The 22,934-nt window shown below is 40.2% G+C and overlaps 1 long non-coding RNA gene across 1 annotated transcript; it reads left to right on the top strand.

Annotated features, from left to right (window-relative positions):
* Positions 1-404: 404 nt before the first annotated feature.
* LOC140636554 (uncharacterized) lies at positions 405-21,091 on the top strand. The gene is made up of 4 exons (XR_012033757.1): positions 405-713; positions 1,114-1,158; positions 2,457-2,570; positions 20,369-21,091. It is a non-coding gene; the product is annotated as an uncharacterized lncRNA (long non-coding RNA).
* Positions 21,092-22,934: the final 1,843 nt, after the last annotated feature.

The raw sequence follows: 22,934 nt of genomic DNA, 5'->3' as shown, positions 1-22,934 counted from the left end.
CGTAAAGACAGAGGCGGGCAGTTCAAGAGAGAAGGATGTTCCTCGCTTTACGGCGAGGTCGTGAGCGCTCGAAAGGGGCGGGGCTTCGGAGGAGAACTCCGGAAGGCGAAGGGGGTGTAGGGCGGGAGCTTAAGCTCCTCCCACTCCGCTCTGCACCCAAAATTGGGAAGACGTGGGGTTCCCGGGAGTGGGGTCGCGTGGGGGCGCGGGGGCGCTGCGGAGTGGTGCTTGGGCCGCGGCGGTTCCTCAAGGGCATGCCCGCTCACCGAGTGCGCGCGGGAAGATGCATGTGACGGGCGAGGGTCGGGGTGCGAGGGCGTGGGGCGGAGGTGCGGGCCCTCCGGGGGCGCGCAGGGCGGCGCGGGTCCGGGAGCTGCGGGCCTCCCGCCGCTCGGCAACCGGACGCCACGTCTGGGCGCGGGGCCCTCAGTCCCCAACCAGACGACAGGTGGCGTGGCCCCGCAGAAAGGGCCCTTTTCCCCCCAAGGAATGCCCTCGATCGACCTTTGTCTAGCACCTGCCGGTCCTCGGGCCCCCGCCAGGGCGCAGGGAGGCCCCGCGCCCGGCCCCCCTCTCTCTCTCTCTCTCTCTCTCTTTTTTCTTTGCAAGGACACGCGCGGTTTGCCACCCAGGATTCAAAAACTAGTGCTTTTCACCGACAGCAGCTCATTTCGTAGCTCTTCTGCATCCTCAAAACCACTCCCGTGAAAGAGGTAGGGCCAGTATTTCAACCTGGTCTGGTGTGAGGAGACCGAGGCACGTCCACGTCGTGTAGATTGGCAAAGGCCACACCAGACAGGCATGTTATCCCCAGGCTATCTGGTTCCCGAATCCCATGCTCGGAACCACAGCTTTTTGAATTTTTTTTTTTTTAAGATTTTATTTATTTATTCATGAGAGATCCAGAGAGAGAGAGAGAGAGGCAGAGACACAGGCAGAGGGAGAGGGAGAAGCAGGCTCCATGCAGGGAGCCCAACGCAGGACTGGATCCCGGGTCTCCGGGGTCACGCCCTGGGTCACTGGCTGCACTAAACTGCTGAGCCCCCCGGGCCGCCCCAGAACCACCGCTTTATGCTAAGTAACCAGCTACAACCACTCTGCTCTTCATTGCAGGCGATGTGGTTATCATTCAAGTGATGCTGCCTTTTCTTTTTTCAGGTATGTCTAGTATCCTGCCCCTTGTCGCATCACCCAAAAGAAGTATTAAAAAAAAAACCAACAACAACCCTTGTTAGGGGTGCCTGGTGCCTCAGTGGGTCAGGTGGTGTTCGGGGAATCCCGGGATCCAGCCCAGCCCCCGGCTCCCCACTGAGCGTGGAGTCCGCTTCTCCCTCTCCATCTGCCGTCCCTGTCCCTTGCTTGGGCTCTTGAATAAATACATAAATCCGTGTTAATAATGAAGGATATGTTACCCAGTTTTACATTCTTAAAAATAGCTTCAACTTTCAATTTTTTTTTTGAAAGATTTTATGTATTTATTCATGAGAGACACACAGAGAGAGGCAGAGACCCAGGCAGAGGGAGAGGCAGGCTCCATGCAGGGAGCCAGACGCAGGACTCGATCCCAGGACCCCGGCTGGGGTCACAACCTGAGTCAAAGGCAGAGAGGCTCAACCGCGGAGCCTCCCAGGCGCCCCTAAAATGCTTTCAAATTTATGATTGATATTTTTAAAATTAGTATCATACACAATACTGGGCTAGACTCTGGCTGGCTACATATAAAAATTCAGACTTCAAAAAAGGGCGAATTAAAGAGTAATTATTCACTTTAAAGAAAGATGCTTTTCTCTACAAATGTTTTAGTCTCAGACTCCCTTTGAATGGCAAATTTTCCTTGTGATTTTAAAAAATGCGATTTTATTTCCAAAAATTCAGTTTAGGCATAACTTTTCAGGGGTACATTTTAGATGAATTATGCTTGTTGTAAGTGTTAAACGCAGTCTTTGCCCACAAAATAAGTAAGGCAAGCTGAAGTTGAAAATAATTCCTGTGGAAGAGATAACAAACTCCTGGCAATAAAATTCAGCTCTGTTCTAGATGAAAATAAACGTGGAGAGTGAGATACCTTACTATTTCAAAAAGTTCCAAGGCCTGAGCTTCTGGGTTATCCAAGGTGAAAGAAGTCATGAAAAAATGAAGAGAGATAAAGACTGAATGTGATAGATTGTGCACCTGAGGCTGTTTCTTCAAAATCATGGAACCTTAAGACCAACTTTCCATGCAATTTTCTTAATACCAATTCACAGCATGTACTTTAATTTCTCCACAGAAGCCAAATGCATTATTCTCTGGTCATACTCTATTAACCAAGTTTTTGATTATTCATGGGACTTTGGTCCCATTTTACTTTAAATAATCAGCACTTTCCTTTATACTTACAGTTAAAAGGTTGCATTATACCTAATGATAATCAGTTTTTAGAAGGTTAAAATGGTATTTATTCTTTAATCTTCCAGATAAATATATAACTCCTTGGAGTCTTTCTGACTACAGAGATTTCTGAGTTGATTGTGACTTTTGGAGGAGCAGGGAGAGAAAGTATCTGTGACTCCGTCATTCTTCTGCCACTGGTAATAGTCATTTTGCAGATGTCTGTGAATATGTGCACAAAGAAAGAATATAGCAGGGGTTCTCAACCTTGGTTCTACTGACATTTGAGGGCATGGAAGTCTTTGTTTTGGAGGGAGGGCTATCCTGTGTGTGGTAGGATGTTTAGCATCATCCCTGACTTCTGCTCACTATAAGCCAGCAGTACCCCTGTCCAGGTTGTGACAAGCCAGTGTGTCTCAGGACAGTGCCAAGTATCTCCTGGGAGCAAAATCACCCATGGGAATATAGGGAAATGGGAAATGCTGAAAACAAACAAAACCAAAACAAATGAACAAGAAACAAGTATTATTGATGGCATGGACTCCCACAAAGTTAGCAAAAGAAGAGGTCCTGGGTATGAGTACCCCTACGAGTTAAAGTGGTGACTTCACAATCTGGAAACTTTCAGCCATACACAGGGACTTCTCCATCTCCTTGGATTTGGGGGTGTTTGGGAGATAGCAAGCTGACAAAATATAGTCATTGTTCCTCCTCCACTTTTCTCAGGATCCTGACATTGGTAAAGTACCAGTAGATTTCATTTACTGTCCTCTCTGCATTCTGCTGACCTTAGAAACAAGTGAAGTTAGGGGATGCCTGGATGACTCAGATGGTTAAGCATCTACCTCGGGCTTAGGTCATGATCCTGGGATTGAGTCCCACACAGTACTCCCTGCTCAGTGGGGAGTCTGTATCTCCCTCTGCCTCTCCCCCTGCTTCTGCTTTCTCTCTCTCTCTCTTAAATGAATAAATAAAAATCTTTAAAGGAAAGAAACAAGTAAAATTATATTTAATGTCCTTTTCTTTGGCTGGAAACCTAAACCAGCCTTTGGAAGTACAAGGTCTTAACAAGAATGATGTATGCTTTGGGCTTTGGCATTTCCATGGTTAGGTGAGTAGAAATAGAGAGGGACACGGCAGCCATCCTTTTTCTACCATCCTCAACACAATCACCCATTGTTTATGCTAAGACAATTCCGCCAAAAGCAGTCGAAAAGCACTTTGGCACATTTTGGGGGAGAATGACAAAAGGAGGCAAGTAATGAGATTATCAACAACCCAAGAGTTTGACCATCTTACTAGGCTGCAGACTGTGGAGAACAGGGACAGCACATATCACCAGTGAGATTGTAAAATAGTTCATAGCATCTATGGAAGGAAATTTGATAATCCCTAGGAAAATTACATATGCATTTATACTTTGACCCAGAAATCCCAATTCTAGGAACTCTTTCCAAAATACAAAATGTATGCACAAGGTTATTTATTGCAATATTATTTGTAATTGCAAAAGATTAGAAATAAACCAAACAACCACAAGTAGGGAAGTGGTTAAGTAAACTGGAGTAGATCCATATAGTGAAACACACTGTGTAATTCTGAAAAAGAGTGAAGAGCATCTTTACACTGATGTAACATGAGCTCCAGAACATGGGTTAGCTTTAAAACAATAACAGCAACAACAACACCAAAAAAAAAAAAAAAAAAAAGGAATGAGTCCTTTAGAGGCATGGCAGATTTCAGATTTCAGGTCTGGGACAAGAAATGTACATGATGAGCCTGGGACACCCTGTTGTGCCAGAAATCAGGGAATCTATAGTCCAAAGTCTAATGGGTCAGGGCAAAGGAACCAAGGGATCAGCATAGAGGAGGTCCCAGTAGCTGAAAAAGGGACAATCTGAACATCAAAACAGAGTAAGAATTACAAGTGATTGAAATTCACTGATGATGTGTAAATCCTTGAGCTCATTATGAGACATAACAAGGACAATACTCTGAATATTTCCAATATCATGAAAGAATTGAACATTTATCCTGCCATCCTGTAGGAAGCATATTTAGTGGTGTCTTAGTCTGGCTTACCCCCTTGAAAACTGAGCCTGAGACAAGGGCTTACTTTTAGGTAGTTTATTTTGGATTGTGATCTCAGGAAGCAGCAGTTGATGACTAGGGATTGTGAACCAGAGGAGATCTAATACGGGGGTGTCTCTGAGTTAATCATCACTATGGGCAGTGAAGCCCTGTGCCTGCTGGGGCTTTTTGAGTTGCCACATAGAATATACTTCATAATTGTCAGCTTGATGCAAGAGAGGAGCCGTTGTTGACCAGCTCCCAGCTCCTGTTGGTCCAAATTTCCCCTTTGGGGCATTAATCCCCTTACACTTCTAAGCTGCCATGAGAGTGCCAGGCACATATCCCACCCTCATGGAGTCAGAGGACCTCAGGGAGCAGAATGTGACATGTGCGCAGTGCATATGTGGAGAAATGCTGTCGGGTTACCCCTACAGGAAGCAGGTTACTTCAGTAATGGCTCTAGCGAGAGGCAGGCTGAGAGGACGTGAAACAGGGAACAAGTCACTTCTAATAGACAGTCCAAGTTGATGAGGGAAGGCTCTTCCTAATAATTCCATCTAATAAAAGAGAAAGAAAAGATAGAAATAAGAAATCACCATATTGTGATTCCTCATGGAATAATCAAGTCAGGCAACAATTATCAAAAGATGAGAGGCTGATGGGAAAGAGCAGAAGAGCAGCGGAGACATCACTTGCAACCACTAACTGATCTCAGCAACACTAGGCATGGGGGTCCACACAGCTGTGCCTTCTGATGAGGTGCATTGTGAAGTACACAGCACCACCTAGGAAATATTTTTGCCAAAATAGTTGAATCTAAATCTCATAAAGCTGGTAGGTCTAACTTCCGATTTTCTGGAAATATAGAAAGGAATGGAAGTTCTTAAAAGAACTTCACAAGGAAACAGACTAATCCAGCTGACTTGACTGGGTTTCTTCAACAAGACAAGGGGATAAGATGAGATCCCCTTGGGGGATCCTTGGAGTCCTTGGAAAAGGACTCCTGTAGATTGAGATTTTGAGAGGCTCACAAACCAAGTGTTATTTGGATCTTGATTCTAACAAACCAACTGTGAAAAGTAAATTAGGAGGCAATTAAGGAAATTTGAATTATAGTTTTGGTATATTAGACATCACAAAGGAATCCTTAATCTTATGTGTGTGTCTATTAGAGATTTTCTGTATTTTTAAGTAAAGCATACTAAAGTATATATAGAGAAAACAATACAATGTCAGGAATTTTCTCTAAGACACTTCTGGAGGGAAAAAAAAACAGATAAAGCAAGTATGCTGAAATCTACAAAATTGTTGATTCTGGATAATGAGTATATGGCATTCATTACACTATTCTATTTTGTATATGTTTGAATATTTTCATAATAAAATACTTTTAGGGCAGCCCCGGTAGCTCAGCGGTTTAGCGCCGCCTTCAGCCCAGGGCATGATCCTGGAGACCTGGGATTGAGTCCCACGTTGGGCTCCCTGCTTGGAGCCTGCTTCTGCCTCTGCCTATGTCTCTGCCTCTCTCTCTCTCTCTCTCTCTCTCATAAAAACATAATATCTTTTAAAAAATAAAATACTTTTAAAGAGGCAAGTAAATATCTTCATTCTTTTTTAAAAATGAAAGCAAATCAAATGACTTCCGTGAAGTCATGAAGCTGGAAAGCCGTGGAGGTAAGAAAGCTCAAACTCACTCCTTCCCATGTCCTATTATCTTCAGAATTGAATGCACTTACTTATTTATTCATTTATTTTCTAACCTCAAGTGCAGGTAATTGCTTCTTGACCCACTTTTATCAATGGTCCATACATTGTGCTCTTTTATTCTATTGTGGTGGTAAACAGCCTCCAGATGGTGCTCAGTGATCCCTACACTTGGTGTTGTCCTGTTCCACATTGTCTTACGGTTGATCTGTGTGATCGATAGCATTTGGAAGAAGTGATGGTGTGTCACTTCTGATACTAGTTTTATAAAAGACGTTGCAGCTTGGGCTCTCTCTTGCTCATGCTCTCTCCCTCCATTCCTCTTTACCTCTTTATCCCCCTCACCCCCACCCCACACACATTACTTGCTCTGAGAGAAGCCATGCCATGAATAGTTCTATGGAGAGGCCCATGTGATGAAGAACTGAGCCTCGTGCCAACAACCATGTGCATGAGCTATCTTGGAAGTGGGTCCTCCAGCTCCTTCAGATACTGTAGCCCTGACTCATAGCTTGATTATAACCTCATGGGAGACCCTGAGCCAAAACCGCCCAACTAGGATGTGCATAGATTCCTGACCCTCAAAACTTTGTAAAATAACAAATGTTATTAATTTGCTAAGCTATGGGATAATTGGTTATACTGTAATGAATAACTAACACAATGATCTGACGATCTTTATGTGACACAACACATACAGGGAGCCCATCACCAACACAGGAACTAGAATTGTCAGTGTGGACTTCTCCATCCTGTTCTCCTTTCTCAACCCAAAGTTATCTTGATCTGGAATCTTGTATTTATCATTCTCTATTTATCTATTATCTCTATTTATCATGGTTTTTATAAAAATAAGTTAATATATGCATATCTTGAAAGTATTTATATATTTTTGTTATTTTTTTATCTTGAAAAGAGATTCCATGCTAAATGTAATTTCCTGTGACCTCTTTTCTTTGCTCAACATTATTTTATTGAGATTCACCCATTCAGTGTATATAGTGGCAGTTTATTTATTTTGACTGCTATAATATCCATTGAGTGAATATATCCACACTTCATCCACTCTCCTGTCAATAGACATTTGGATTGCTTCCAGATTTTTTTTCTATTACAGCAATGTTGTCATGAAGAGGTTTTACAAATGCCTCCAGGTTTATATGTCGAGAGTTTTATATATAGCATTGGAATGACTGGGTTGTAGGGTACATGAATATTCCACTTCAATAGTTAATGTCAAATAGCTTCCTAAGGTGGCTTTATCAATTCACATTTCTACTAGCTGTTTATGAGAGATCTTGTTGATCACATGCTCTCAACACTTGATATTGTTAGCCTTGTTAAAATTTCCAACAACAGGTATAAAATAGAATCTCATTACAGTATGGATCTGCATTCCCCTCTTCACTATGAAGACTACTGAATGCCCTTTCCCTCTTACAGATGAGTCCTCAAAGATGATGTGGGAAAGTATATATGACTACAATACTTCATTGTAATTTTTCTTTGGGGTTTAATTTTTTACTTCTTCCCTTTTTAGATCCCCACTCCCTGTGTACACAATAGCCCTTTCTTGCTATCTCCTTTTAATGTTCCAAGTGTTTGACCTTAGAACAACTGCAGTTAGGGAGGAAATAGACCAAGACCTACTCTCCTTTTTTCCTAGTTTCTCTCTCTATAGGGCAGCAATGTGGAATTGACTAGCAAGGGTGCTAGTTAATTTCACACTAGGATTAGCTCAACAGGGGAAGAACTTGGTCTTTTTCTATTACAAAGGCTCTTTCCAGGAGACTATTTTCTTTTAAGAACTTGGAATGGGGATCCCTGGGTGGCGCAGCGGTTTGGCGCCTGCCTTTGGCCCAGGGCGCGATCCTGGAGACCCGGGATCGAATCCCACATCAGGCTCCCAGTGCATGGAGCCTGCTTCTCCCTCTGCCTGTGTCTCTGCCTCTCTCTCTCTCTCTGTGACTATCATAAATAAATTAAAAAAAAAAAAAAAAAAAAAGAACTTGGAATGACCAAAAAAAAAAAAAATCAGCTAAGAAGGTTTTTACTTGAACATAGATGGCATTATAAAAGGTTAACAATCTGGGTTCTGCAGCTCTGTCCTGAATAACTGTATGGTCATAGGCTAGTCATTAACCTTTACGAGATTAAAAGTATTAATTTGTTAACAAAAATAGATGGTCTTTTGGGTCCAGTTAAGCATCAAAATCTTTTTATTCCATGAATGAAATTAACTAGTAGACTAATCTGATCCTTATGATCATTTCATTCTCTTGGTCTCTCATTCAACCAACGTGATTGATCTTGGCATTGACATAGATTGAAACTTGAGGTCCATAGGAAGATTTCAGGGAGGGCCCTGTTGTTCTTTAATTGTTTTGTTTGCCACTGCATCTGCATTCTTAGTACAGTGTCTGCTGAAGAATAGACACCACATAAATATTTGTCGGTCAGTTGAATGAATAATGAATGGATGTACTACTTTATTCTTTATTCCCATGGTCACTCTACCATCACACTCAAATTCAGAAGTTATTTGAGTTGTATTTGGTTTGTCATAAGTTCAAGAAGCCCAGGCTAAAGAATATCTCCATGACTACAAGTTGAGCTAGCTCTCCATTGCTATTTAAGCATTTCTTATGATGACGAAAAATCACCACAACCAATCAAAATCTCTGGGCTTAAGGACCAGGCATCAGTATTTTTCAAATACTCCTTGGGGTATTCTAATGTGCAGCCAGGGTTGAGAATTACTACTCTAGAAAAATTATAGTCTAGTCTTTTCCTATTATTTTGTGTTAGTTCTGTCTCTTTTACTCCCCTTCTCTTTCTTTCTTTCTTTCTTTCTTTCTTTCTTTCTTTCTTTCTTCTTTCCTTTCTTTCTTTCTTTTTCTTTCTTTCTCTTTCTTTCTTTCTTTCTTTCTTTCTTTCTTTCTTTCTTTCTTCTTTCTTTCTTTCTTTCTTCTTTCCTTCTCTAGAAGAAATTCATAGGTCAGACTTCATTCCCTAGGGTTAGAGAAATTCTGACAGAATTATATGTATAGATGGGACGCCTGGGTGGCTCAGTGGTTGGGCATCTGCCTTCAGTGCAGGGCATGATCCCGGGGTCCTGGGATGGAGTTCCACATCAGGGTCCCTGTGAGGAGCCTGCTTCTCCCTCTGCCTGTGTCTCTGCCTTTCTGTTTCTCATGAATAAATAAATAAAATCTTAAAAAAAATAATTGTATGTATAGAAAACCCCTCATTTTGTTGCATATAATGCATAAACAGATAACATCAGGTAAAAGGGAGTCAGGACACACTGCATTTATTATATGTATAAAGATTGACAACCTCAGACTATAGAGTTGGTAAAGCATTTTGTCAGTAACTGCTGTCCTATTGTAATAAATATCTTAAACTATCTGAAAATGTTTCCTCTGTCTTAAGATATAGGTTTTTTCCCTAAAATTGGAAAATATTGGGCAGCCCGGGTGGATCAGCGGTTTAGCACCTGCCTTCAGCCCAGGGCGTTATCTTGGAGACCCGGAATCGAGTCCCACATCGGGCTCCCTGCATGGAGACTGCTTCTCCCTCTGCCTGTGTCTCTGCCTCTCTCTCTCTCTCTCTCTCTCTCTCTCTCTGTGTCTCTCATGAATAAATAAATAAAATATTTATTTTTTAAAAAAGGAAAATAATTCATTCAGAGATGGATGTACCTAAGGGTGAACAATTAAATCAGCATGGTCAGTTAATTCAGAGAAATCACTTCACAAATTTACTGATAAAATTCAATCAAGTCATTCTTTTCATAAATTCAATGACCAATTCAGTAAAATAAGTGAGTTTAAAGCCCTTTGTAGACTCACAGCAATTCCTTTCTAGAAATAACCATTAAAAGTCCCCCAAATTAAAGTCACCAGATTCTAAGGCTATTTTGATGTAGCCCATAGATGAATCAACTTTTGCCAAATAAAGACAATGGGTCTGAACAGAAAGAGATTGAAAAAGAGAGAGCAAGAGAGGCTTCCATTATTAACCTTGGCAATATAGAAGCAGGGACATCAACTTGCTGGGCTGAAAAGAATTTACAAAAGACCATCTGAGAAGATCAGGTAATTAAGAAAAATCATGTAAGGTCATTTCCCAGAAGCTGACACCCAATTAAGAGAGATGTCATTGTCAACTACTATAGTGTCAGAGCGGTTTCTCAAAATTAATCCTGGTTTAAATCAATCAGAAGAGCTTGCGGTGATGTTTTCTGTTCTTTGAAATCATGCCACTAGCATCTGTAATAAATATGTTTGAATATTATAGGGCTGGTATGACTACATTGCGAGTAATAGGTTTGAAGTGCATGACAAAATAAAAGGAGTCAATCCCTGTATTTTTCTAAGAATAAAAGAGTCGCAGTCTCAGAAGTCTAAACAAAGAACAAATCTACAAGACTTTTTCCATGGAGAGTGACAAAACTCCTTGTTTAAGTGATCAGACACAGGAGCCAGACACCGTGAATTCATATCCCAACTTTACTATAAACCAGTAGTACAACATTGGGCAAATTATGTAATTTAGTCTCAGTACTGTGGTTTTCTTATGTGTCACATGGAAAGAACAATAATACCTATATCAATGGGTAACTTTTTTATTTTTAAAGATTTTATTTATTTATTCATGAGCTACACACAGAGAGGCAGAGGGAGAAGCGGGCTCCCTGCAGAGAGCCCGATGTGGGACTCGATCCTGGGATCACAACCTGAGCCCAAGGCAGACATTCAACCACTGAGCCACCCAGGCACCTTCAATGGGTAATTTTTAATAATAGCATGAGTTCATAAACATACTTATATCAGCACCTGGCACATAGTAAGCTTACAACACGACCTCCCATCATTCTCCACGATGAAACTGTAGGTCCTCATAACTTCAAATCACTTAAAAAAATACAGATATAAAGTGCTTTTACTCTTTTTATTTCTAGGAGAACAACTGTTTTTAATTCTAGAACAAATTGTACAATTTGCCTACTTAGGGTAAGCATGTATATATATACAAAAGACAATTGAAATGCTCTGTTATTTGTGTATACTGTGGTGATGCAGTTTTAAGGACATTCTGAATTATATGGCTTAGAACTTATTTTATTTTAAAAATTGATTCACCGTTGAAGACATCTTTTTTTTTTTAAAGATTTTATTTATTTATTAATGAGAGACACACAGAGAAGTAGGCTCCTTGCAGGAAGCCTGACATGGGACTCGATCCCAGGACCCAGGGATCACAACCTGAGCCAAAGTCAGACACTCAACCACTGAGCCACCCAGGTGTCCCTGAAGACATCTTCTGAGTTCGACTTTTCTTAAATTGCAAACTCCCTGAAAACAGAGGTGGTGTCACCTCCTTCTCCTTCCTCAGAGGAGGTAAACCAGCCTTTGCTTCATTACCAAGAGTTTTTTTTTTTTTTTTTTTAGATTTTTACTTATTTATTTTTGTGAGAGAGCACCAGTGGGGATGGGGTAGAGGGAGAAGCTGACTCCCCACTGAGCAGGGAACCCCATACGGAGCTCCATCCCAGAACCTTGAGATCATGACCTGAGCTGAAGGCAGACACTGAATGGACTGAGCCACTCAGGTGCCCTGAGTTAGACTTTATTATAGTCATCTTTTTGTGGTGTTTTTAAATGAGTATTTTATTTTCTTTTTGCTTTTTTATTATAGTGTTTAAACTTCACACAAAAGTAGAAAAAAAATGAGATAGTGAGCTTCTATGTACATATTATCCAGTTTTGGAAATTACCAACATTTTGTACTTCCCTTCCCAATAAAGCCAAAGTATTTTGAAGCAAATCTCAGATATCATATTATTTTGCCTGTAAATATTTCCAAATTTGTTTATAAGAAATAAAATTTTCCATTTTTTAAAAAAGTAACTATAATGCAATTGCGCCTAACAAAATTTCCAAAATTCTTAATATTCAAATTGTCTCAAAAATGTTTTTATATAGTTGATATGCCTAAATCAAGATCCAATCAAGGTGAAATGCATTGCTTAAGTTGTAAGTGTTTGATTTTAGATTTTGGAAGATGTTTTAGCTTTATACTTCTTCTAGAAGGAAATGAATGACCACAGCTGCAATTTGAGTGAAATCATTATAACAGAGTAGAGAAATCTAGAGTAAGAAATGGAGCCCTCACAATAGGTTTGGGTTTTACTTTTAATACTGACCTAGGGACCTATTTCATGACATTAGATTCTTTTGCTACTGTAGAAAGAAGAAAGATTATCATTTTCAAGTACGTGTTTTATAGGAAGCATGCGGAGTTCAAAAACTGTGGACATTGCAAGGCACTAAAGCTGCATGAACTAGTCAACATTTCAATCTTTGAAGTTCCCTGGGTGTAGAACTCCCTTTTGCTTCTCATCTCACCAGACTCTCTCTTCTCTTCCTAACAAATTTTTCCAAGGAATTTGTTTGTGATAATGTACCTCAGTTCTCACGTTTTATAATCATGCCTCAGTGGTTTTCTTTCTACCCAGCATATTTGAGTGTCTTAAAGCTTAAACTAATGCTTTTATTGGGGCGCCTGGGTGGCTCAGTCAGTTAAGGGTCTGCCTTTGGCTCAGGTCATGATCTCAGGGTCCTGGGGTGGAGTCCCACATGGGGTTCCCGGCTTAGTCGGGATTCTGCTTCTCCCTCTGCCTCTACCTCTCCCCCCTACTTGTGCACTCTCTCTCTCTCTCTCACTCAAATAAACAAAATCTTTAAAAAAAAATAACGTTTTTATTGGACTTTATTTTTTTAAATGTTGATTTAGCATGACTGCCATTAATATGCCAAAGTGTCTTTACAAGGAGATTCTCTATAATTACTTTATAGGTTACTCAGAATTATCAGAATAAATGAGATTTCCCTTTCAAAGGAGGTGGGTAGGAAATAAGTAACAAAGGTAGTATTTAAATAGATAAAATTTTAACATATTTATATGGTGGGGGGATCTAAAAATAAACAAACCCACAGGCATGGATTTCTATAATATAACCTCCTGCAGCTATGAAAGCTAATGAGAAAATCATCTTTATTGATTAGGATCTCAAAATAGTCACAGTCTTTGATCTTACATACTTCTTTTCCTCAGGTCCCATTTATTATTGTAAAATTACCACTGCTTCTATATCTCCCTTTGTAATACTTTCTGGAGTCTGGTTTTGCAAAACTATACAGAGTGATAGTTAAGATTCTAGGCTCTGGAATTAGGCTGGATTCATATTTGGCTTCATGATTTCCTAGGTGTATGGCTTTGGGTAAGTCACTTAACTTTTCTGTACTTTGATTTATTTGTCTGTAAATGGGTGTAAAATACCTATATACCTACCTTATTCTATTTGATTATAATTCAGAAATGTTCACTCCCATCTCTCCTGGGGTAGAGTATTTTTACCTCCCTATTAATGTTGGTCATGGGTCATGGGGTATGGGGACAGTGTACCAGTTCCAAACCTGGCATCATGTATTTTCACTTCCCATCTTGTACTCCTCCCATCACCATGAGAAGAACATGCCTCAGCTAGCTGTTCTTTCCAGAATGACAAGAGGCATATGGAGCAAATCTGAACCTAACACATGCCCTGGAGCCAAGTCTCCCCTGTCCATAGCCTGAAGCAGAGCCGTGCAACAGAGTTAAGCCTGGATCACCCAAGCAGACTGATGAGAAAGATAATAAATCCCTGTTGCTAAAGGTTACTAGGTTTTGGGGTGGCCTGTTACAAAGCATTTTTGCAGCAATAGCTAACTAATACATAAGACTATAATGAGGAGCAAGTGAGATACTTTATGTTAGTCCGTTAGCCTAGTGCTAGCCATATAGTCAGTGCTCTGCTCAATTAATGTTCACTATTATTATTATAATCATTGTCATGACTATTACTATTATTTTATTTTTTCTGGATAGAAATATCCAAGTTATAGATTATGATTAATTTATAATGCAGTATTAGACCATGAACAGTGAGCAGGACAGATAGAGGAGAAAGTCCTTTGGGCTAGAAGTCAAAAAAATATAAGACGTAGCAGGGGAATAGGGACAGGTGTGAGGTAATGAAAAGTCACAGCATACATTTTCATAGGTTTGAACTTTGCTTACTATATAAATTTTAGTTTCCATTACAGTTAATGCCTGAGGTTATACTGTTACCTACAGTATGCTAAGAGAAAGTGTGTTTATCAAGAGGACTCTCACTAAAAATATGAACTCTACATCATCATGTACATCAAATCAACAAATATTTATTGGGCACCTGCTATGCATCTTGTGCTAATACATGATAATATGTATAATACATATTATATTTTATTGATCCTAAGACATGCATTTGTTCACATTTTAACATCTCTGAAATCAAAATGCAGCTTACAATTGGTGGCATGTAGTAGTTTAATTGTCCAGGCTTTTGTTATGATCATCAACATCTCAGTGGCTTACAATGACATCTATTTGTTCACATTATGTAGGAACATGGGTTGGTTTGGGCTCCACTGGCCTTAGCTCTGCAGAGCTACATACACTTGTTCTAGAATCCAGGTGGAAGGACTAGCCACTATCTGAGACTATTCTACTACTATCTTATGGTTGAGGAAGGAGCAGAAGTGGAATCTAATCTCACAAGCACATTTAAAGCTGCCTGGATAAGGCCTTTGTTATGTCTACTCACATTTAATTGGCCAAAGCGGGACATCTGGGTGGCTCAGTGGTTGAGCATCAGCCTTTGGCTCAGGTCATGATCCTGAGGTCCTGGGATCGAGTCCCACATTAGGCTCCTTGCAGGGAGCCTGCTTCTCCCTCTGCCTGTGTCTCTGCCTCTCTCTGTGTCTCTCATAAATAAATAAATAAAATCTTTAAAAAAAAATGGCTAAAGCAAGTCACATGGCCAACCTTGACAGCAGAGGAGGAAAGTGTATTCCATCTACCAAGAGTCTGGGAAGGGACAATGGGGACAGAAATTGGAAGCAATAATACAATGTATGCAGCAGAATTTTTCCTTTTCTCATGATACATAAAACAATAGTGTGTCTCACAATAGCTGGCATCTTAGAGTTAATGTAATATAATCATCTATATTAGGATTTCGGAGAATCTGTTCTTTAGGGATAATATTTTTATGAGCTTCTTTTTATTTTTTCTGGTTGGGTTTTAAAGGCCAAAATCAGAGATCCATTTACTGTTTCTATCTTTGTTTTTCATCTTTAAATCATAACACTAGATAATGAAGGTAAAGAGACATGTTGACATTCTTTTATTGATCTTGGGTTGCTGTTACTGTTACCTAACTTACCCTAATTTCAGCAAATAGATGAGGCTAAATTATAAAAAATCAACCCAGGGACTAGGTTCTTGGCATCACTTACTATTAATTCATTAGTTTATCTATCACACAAAATGCAGTTTTAAAAGATTTTATTTACTTATTTGACACAGCAAGGGACAGCAGAAGCAGGGGGAGCCGAGGCAGAGAAAGAAGGAGAAGGAGGCTTCCCACTGAGTAGGGAGCCCAAAGCGGGGCTTGATCCCAGAACCCTGGGAATATGACCCGATTCGAAGGAAGATGTTCAATTGAGACACCCAGGTGCCCAGACACACTATATATATATATATATTTTTTTTTAAGATTATTTATTTATTTTTTCATGAAAGACATAGAGAGGCAGAGACATAGGCAGAGAAGGAGAAGCAGGCTCCTCACAGAAAGCCCAATGCAGTTCTGATCCTGGAACTCCAGGATCATGCCCTGAGCCAAAGGCAGATGCTCAACCGCTGAGCACCCAGGCGTCCCCAAAAGATATTTATAGAGCATCTCTTATGTACAGGCACTTTCTTTGCACTGGAGATTCAATAGGGAATAAGGTAGATAAGGTTCTTGATCTTAGGGAGATTTTATTCCAGTGGAGAGTTACAGACAATAGACAGATAGACGAGGAAATTTCAGTGCCCTGCATAACAGAACTCATGATTATGTAATAGGGAGTAAGTGAGAGGAGACTATTTTAGATGAAACAGTGAAACGCAATAGCAAGGAGGCAGCCATGAGTATGCCTGTAGGAAAAGCATTCCATACAAGGAAGAGCAAATATAACAACCTCAGAATAACAGAAAAGAAGACAGAGGGTCAATGTGGCTAGAAGGTGGTGAACAAAGAGTTGAATTTCAGTTAGGATATAGGTTAGGCTGTTGCAATAAAGAGATAAAAAAGTACAATCACTTAAATACAAGATACAGCCTTATGTCTTGCTCACGTAAAAGACAAAACAGACAACTCTGGCTTGATGGTATTAGGGATCTAGGTCTCTTCTCTGTCTTACTGCTCTGCCAAGCTCACCATGTGACTTCCATCTTGTAGCTTGAGATGGCTAGTCCAGCCTCTACCCTCTTGCCATTATCCTAATACCCAGCCAGCAGGAATGAGGGGGAAGGGAAACAGAAGGCATATCCTTCTGTTTAAAGCCACAACCTGGAAGTTGCACATGCCGAGTCTGCTCACATCCTGGGCCAGAATTTGCCCCCGCTGATCATATCTAGCTAAGGGAGGCTAGGAAATGTGGTCACTAGCTTGAATTCATGTAACTGAATAAACTTTGGTGATTCTAGGTGTTTTTTTTTTAAAGATTTATTTATTTATTTATTTATTTATTTATTTATTTATTTATTTATTTGAGAGGGCGAGAGAGCATGAGTAGGAGGGGCAGAGGGAGAGGAAGAGAGAGAATCTCAAGCAGACTCCTCATTGAGTGTGGAGCCTGACATGGGGCTTGATCTCACAACCTGAAGATCATGACCTGAGCCAAAACCAAGAGTTGGACACTTAACTGACTGTACCACCAAGGTACCCCTGGTGACTCTATATATAAAAAAAATAAGAGAGAGAGAGAGAGAGACAAATAGTTGTTAAGGGACCATTAATAGTCTTTTCTACAAAGTGAATAGTAGATAAAGTGAGTAATATAGACAGAATCCTGAGTATGTAAGGCCTTGATGGCCATGGCAAAGAATTTGGAGTATATTATTAATGTGTGTTAGATATCTATCGTTGCTTTCCAGATTTTTCCCAAAATGTAGAAGTTTGAAACCAACATTTATTATCTCATAGTTTCTGTGAGTTAGGAATTTGGATCCCACACAACTGGGTGGTTCTGGCTCAGAGTCTTTCAGGTAATTGGAGTCAGGACATTGAGTAGGGCTACAGTTATCTGAAGGCTTGACTGAGGCTGGAGGACCTGTTCCCAAGATGGTTCATTCACATGTGTATTGGCAGAAAGTCTCAGTTCCTTGCTGGCTGTTGGCAGGGGGCTTCGGTTCCTTTCCATATGGACTTCTCCACAGGATTGCTTGAATGTCATCATGACATAGTAGTTGGCTTCCCCCGAGCAAATGATCCAAGAAAAGAGAGCAAGAATGAAACCACAATGCCTTTTATGTTCTAATCTTGGACATCGTACACCATCACTTTGCCACATTTTATTTCTTAGAAGCAAGTCACTAAGTATAGCACATAATCAAGGGAAGGAGAATCTGGCTTTATTTTTCAAGGGAGAAGCATCAAAGAATTCATGGACATATTTAAAACCATCACAGTATGATAGGAAATCACTGGAACATTTTAAGCAAAAATCTGTTTCACATTTTTAAAGAATTGGTTTGGTTGCTGTGTGGAGAATGGATTACACAGGGACAAGAGTGGAAACAGGGAGCTCAAGTAGGTGGTGATTACTTAGTTTTGGCAACTGATAAATGGGCCTGAGACTAGGAGGGGTGCAGAGGAATTAGAGAGAGGCGGTGAGATACAGGATATTTTCAGAAGTCGAGCGGATGGGATGTGATAAGCTATTGTTGGATCTAATGCTATTAGGTGTCACTTCCTTTTCACATCTTCAACCATAGCGTTTTCTCAAACTGACCACCTGAATTCTTAAAGTGCTTTAAAAATATGAATTACTGGTCTTCACATGTAGACGATCTACTTCAACGTGTCTAGGATGGGGAGAAGATAAATCAAAACTGGACTCTACCACTCCACTTACTCAATGAGCTAATTAGAAGTGTAATTATTATTTTTGTTGTTGTTTTGCAAAAGAGATAGTTATTATGCAATGGGCGCTATTATCTAAATACTCATTTCTTCACACATACACACCCTCTTCCTATTTAGACAGTTACCAATTCCTATGGATTCTGTTTCTAAGGTAACTCTAAGAATTCCTCGCAGCCTCACTACTGCACCAAACCTAAGCAATCATTTACTTCATCTTGAACTACTGCAAGCACCTCTCATGTAATCTCCTACCTCTGGTCTCTGCTTCTGCCTTTTACCTGCTATCTAGATGGTCTTCCTATCCCACACTTACGATCTTATCACCTCCATATTAAAAAAAAGACTCGGTGGCTTCCTAGGATTCTCAGAAAGAAGTCCACATGCTTCAGGATGGTACTTGAGGCTACTGACAATCTGGCCCCATTTTCCCTTTGGATTGACCTTGTAGCTCCCTTTAATGCACTCATCCTAGGCACACCAAAATTTTCACTCTTCCCTTACCTCTACTTGTACTCTCACGTCTTGGCAACTTGTTTCATATTGTTCTTTCTGTCTAGCGTGCTGTTCTTCCTCCCACTGTAACCTGACAACATCCTACACATCATCGTTCGAGGCCCAACTCAGCTGGCTACCATCGTTGTCTCCCTCACCCAGAATTAGTCGTCCTTTTTTCTTAGTTCTCATCTCACTTTTAAAATACCCTTATCATTTATGTTTATGCTCACGGTGCCTAGTGGTGGGCATGCCCTTAGTGGGCTCCAAAGAAAATGTTTACATGAACACAATTTATTTCCTCCTCTTTACTCAACTTATGCAATGGAAAAAAAAGGCAAGCTCTCATTGGAAGTTTGGTTAATTAATGTACATGGAACATAAACCCTGGGATCTGTACACATTTGGCACAGTCTAAACCCATTGCACTTTACAACCACACATAGTGGCATTAATAATTCGGAGGCATTGCAAAATCTTCACAATCCAAATATTTTATTAAGAATTCCAGTGGCAAGGTCTGAAATATAAAAGTTTGTGGGTCTTTTTAGAGGCTTAATCACATTTAGTTAGAAATTGAAATGAACAAGAACATTCTATTCCCTAAACATTCTAATTAATTGATGTTTAGCATATGAGTTACTAAATTTGTCTTTTCAGAGTTTGCATTTAGAGATTGCAAATAAATCTATTAGAATGAATTTCTAGGTCAGTCAGGTTTTGATTTGCAATATTTAATGTTTGCACAATTTCACCTATGTCTGACCTTTCAAAATTATTTTAACAGACCTACATTTACTTTCCTAATGGAATGATTTGCTACAAAGTGGCTACCGTGGGTAGTCTGGAAGGACACTGTAACTTTCTTTTGGCTGTCAAAACCCATCTGTTCTTATGTTTGGGGAAATCCATGGAGTGTGATGTTGGGATATAGGACCTTACCTTCCTGTGGAAGCCAGAGAGTTTGAATCTCAGTCTCCACTGGAATATGCCAATACCTGGCAGTAGACTTTCCCACCCAGGCCTCCCCACAAGATGAAGGAAGAACCTCTGGGACAGCTCCTGGGGGATCATGATGTCCCAGTGGTGATTCCTAGAAGGTGTTGTACAGCAGAGGCAAGGATGGTGGCGTCTTAGATAGTCTTCCCATGGCCTGGCCTGCTAAGTCCCTGGGCTCCTGTCAGTTTTCCTAGTCTCTTGGGCTCTACGAGTTCCCTTTCCTCCAATATTCTTTTTTTTTTCCTTTAGACAGAGTTCATTTTTATTCCTCGAAAGCAAGAATCCTTGCCAGTACCATTGGTGCTGCAAGGCAGTAGAGATCGTTCTAGACTCTGGAGTCAGGCTGCTGGCCCACTCAGTCCCAACAGCCCTCCGTTTCCTCATCTGTAAAACAGGACCCAAAAGAAATATTGTGTCAACTGTGCCAGGCCTGCATACAATAATATCTGTAAAGTATTTTGCACAGTCCCTGGTGAATAAAGAAGCAGTCAATAAATAGTAGCTTTTGAATTACTGGATTCTAAGCAATGATCCATGTGTTCAGGCCACAAAACTCTGCTGCTTACCACATAAAAAGAACACCCCAGTGCGCACTCTGTGTTCAGTAATACACTTGATTCTTTCCCATGCTGGGTTTTTGTTTTGTCTTGCTTTGTTTTCCAGCTTAGGACTTTAGTGCCTTCCCAGACTGCATATCCTGGGACTTTCCTGGGGAGCGCAGCCTACAGTCACTGTACCTGGATCTTCTCTCGTCTATACCTGTTCTATCCCTGCCGGCTCTCTCTCACTTCGAGAATTTCAAAAGGAGATCAGCTGCACTAAAGACCCAGTGTTTTCACATGGAAAGGGCAAAACAGAGTCAAAGTGACAGTCCTCCTTAGCATGTGGCATACCAATTTAGTAGCTTTAATGGACTTAAACAAACAAACAAATGCACAGCCTATATCCCAAGACTTTTTATGGAATCCTTCATTTATCTACTTAGCTTTTGATGAATTTTTTTTTCTTCCACTGAAAAGTATAATGTCCTCTCATAGTTAAACTGTGGAATCTTTTCCACTCAACTTCCTCCCTCTGGGATGTAATAAAGAGACAACTTATGGCCAAACAGCACATTGGAGACAAATTTCCTGTGAAAGAAAAATGTTTTTTACTACATGTAATGTTTCTCAAAGGAGGTGGGTCAAAACACAGATATCAATCCTCTGTAACCATTTACTGAATACCATATTTGGTTTGAGAATATTAAAATGTAGTATGTTATTTCTGAAAGGTTGAGTGTTTTGTTATAGCATTAGAGCTGTTTTCCTCTTATAACTGCCATGTATATAAATTAAAATAAAGAAGAAATTAAAATTATTCACCTAGCGGCATCCTCTATTTTCCCAAGAAAAGTTGGTAAAAGGGCTGAGCAGAAAGGAGCAGAGTGTCATGTAGGTGAAAGGATACCTCACTCGACCTGGCATCAGTGGACTGTGGACTTTGATGCTCAATTGGCCACTTCCTAGTGTGACCCTGTGCTCACCCTCACTCTTCTAAGACATGAAATGGGGACAGTTATGCTCTCAAACATGGTTGTGAGAGATAAATGACATTGTTTGCAAAATACATGGCTCATAGCAGGAATCCATCACACGATAGTTGATGATCTCACTCAACAGGATTGTCAGAGGTCTAATAAGTTTAAAGGCATTTGATTATTTGTCTAAAGGGAGTATATTATTACAAGTCAATATTAGTATCTATATAAATCAAATAAAGAGAAGAGTTCTGATTTCATCAATGGATATCATCGAGGAAAGGCAATGACAATTCAAGATAACTTAGATATCAAGTTAAGTTTTACATTTACCAGAATTTTGACTGTTGAAAGTGTTCTATGTTTAAGTTGGTTTTATTATGATATTAAGGCCATAACCCCAAAGAAACTATTTTTGTTTGGGCAATACTATTTAGATGTTAAATAATTAGGTAAATAATGCCCCACAGTTACTCCAGGAGTCAGAAAACTCCATTTAAAAAAATTGCTTAAAAGCAAATTTGAGTTATAGAATAAGTATCGATGTAAATTATATGTATCAATGTAAAAACCTTAGGTTTTTACTACTTGTAAATTTCTTTACTCCCATATAACTGAACTCAGTCTCTGTTTCATACAGCTACTGTGCTAGGAGGCAGAAAACCTCCAGATAATCTAAGTTGATTTGGTCTTCTCTTGTGCCCACCCCCTGGACTTTTCTCACTGGGCTGGCATCTCCATGGCAGGTGGGGGTGGGGTGGGTGGCATTTACCTCTCAGACATAGTCACCTCTCCAGCTGGCATCCTCTGGGCTGGAAGTCTTCATCTAATCAAACATTTTGGGGGCAGGACTACTCTGGTCCTGCAGTCCCTCAGAGTCACACCTCCTCCATTCTCAGCCATGCGTGAAACACATAATAATGGTGAGAGGAGAGTATTTATGGCTACCCCAGGACCTCTGCTCGGGCTTATTCATACCACTCTTCCTATCCTCACTGCACCTGCCTGCTCTATACTGGGCTGGTTTGTTCTACAAGACTTGCTGTTGTTTCGGGCTCTACCTTGAAGGGAGAGAGACATGAGTCATCTCTGCTTTCAGCCCTCTGTCTTCATATTCCACCAAACCTAGAAAGTGGAACCTGATTGTGAACGTACAATAACCTCCTTCCATCATCTAAGCATCTTTGCTCCTTCTTTATACCAACCACACAGAATTGTGATCTGTTTTTTGAATTGGAGAAACTTCCTTTAGCTTGTCAATTTTTTTTTTCCTGAAGCTACTTTTTATGGCATAAACTTTTAATCTAAATCCTTCAGGTCAGTGGGTCTAGATACTCAAAATCTAGACTTTTTGAAACTCTGAAAAAATGTTCTTTCAAACTATCTTTTTCTGCCTTGAATTTCACGATTCCATTTTAAGTCTCAAAAGTCATGGACAATTAACTCATATTTTTCTGTGAATATATCTTATAACATCTTTACTCTGAAGCCATGGATGCCCAATGAATGAAGAAGAGCATGGGCTAGAAAGGAAGTAGCAAGTATAAACAAAAACGAAACACTTATTATATCAAAATATTACCTCACCACAGATGGAAGCTGCCTTAAACCCTGAGCTAGGTTCTTCTTAGTTTCCAGGCCTAAATTATTTTCTAGTTAATGGCTTGGGAGACTGACTGTACAAATGTGCAGTGGCCAGGACACATGACA

This window comes from Canis lupus, chromosome 7 (assembly GCF_048164855.1).
Source record: "Canis lupus baileyi chromosome 7, mCanLup2.hap1, whole genome shotgun sequence".
In the NCBI taxonomy this organism is placed as follows: Eukaryota; Metazoa; Chordata; class Mammalia; order Carnivora; family Canidae; genus Canis; species Canis lupus.
This window is presented reverse-complemented; position numbering and strand designations above follow the sequence as displayed.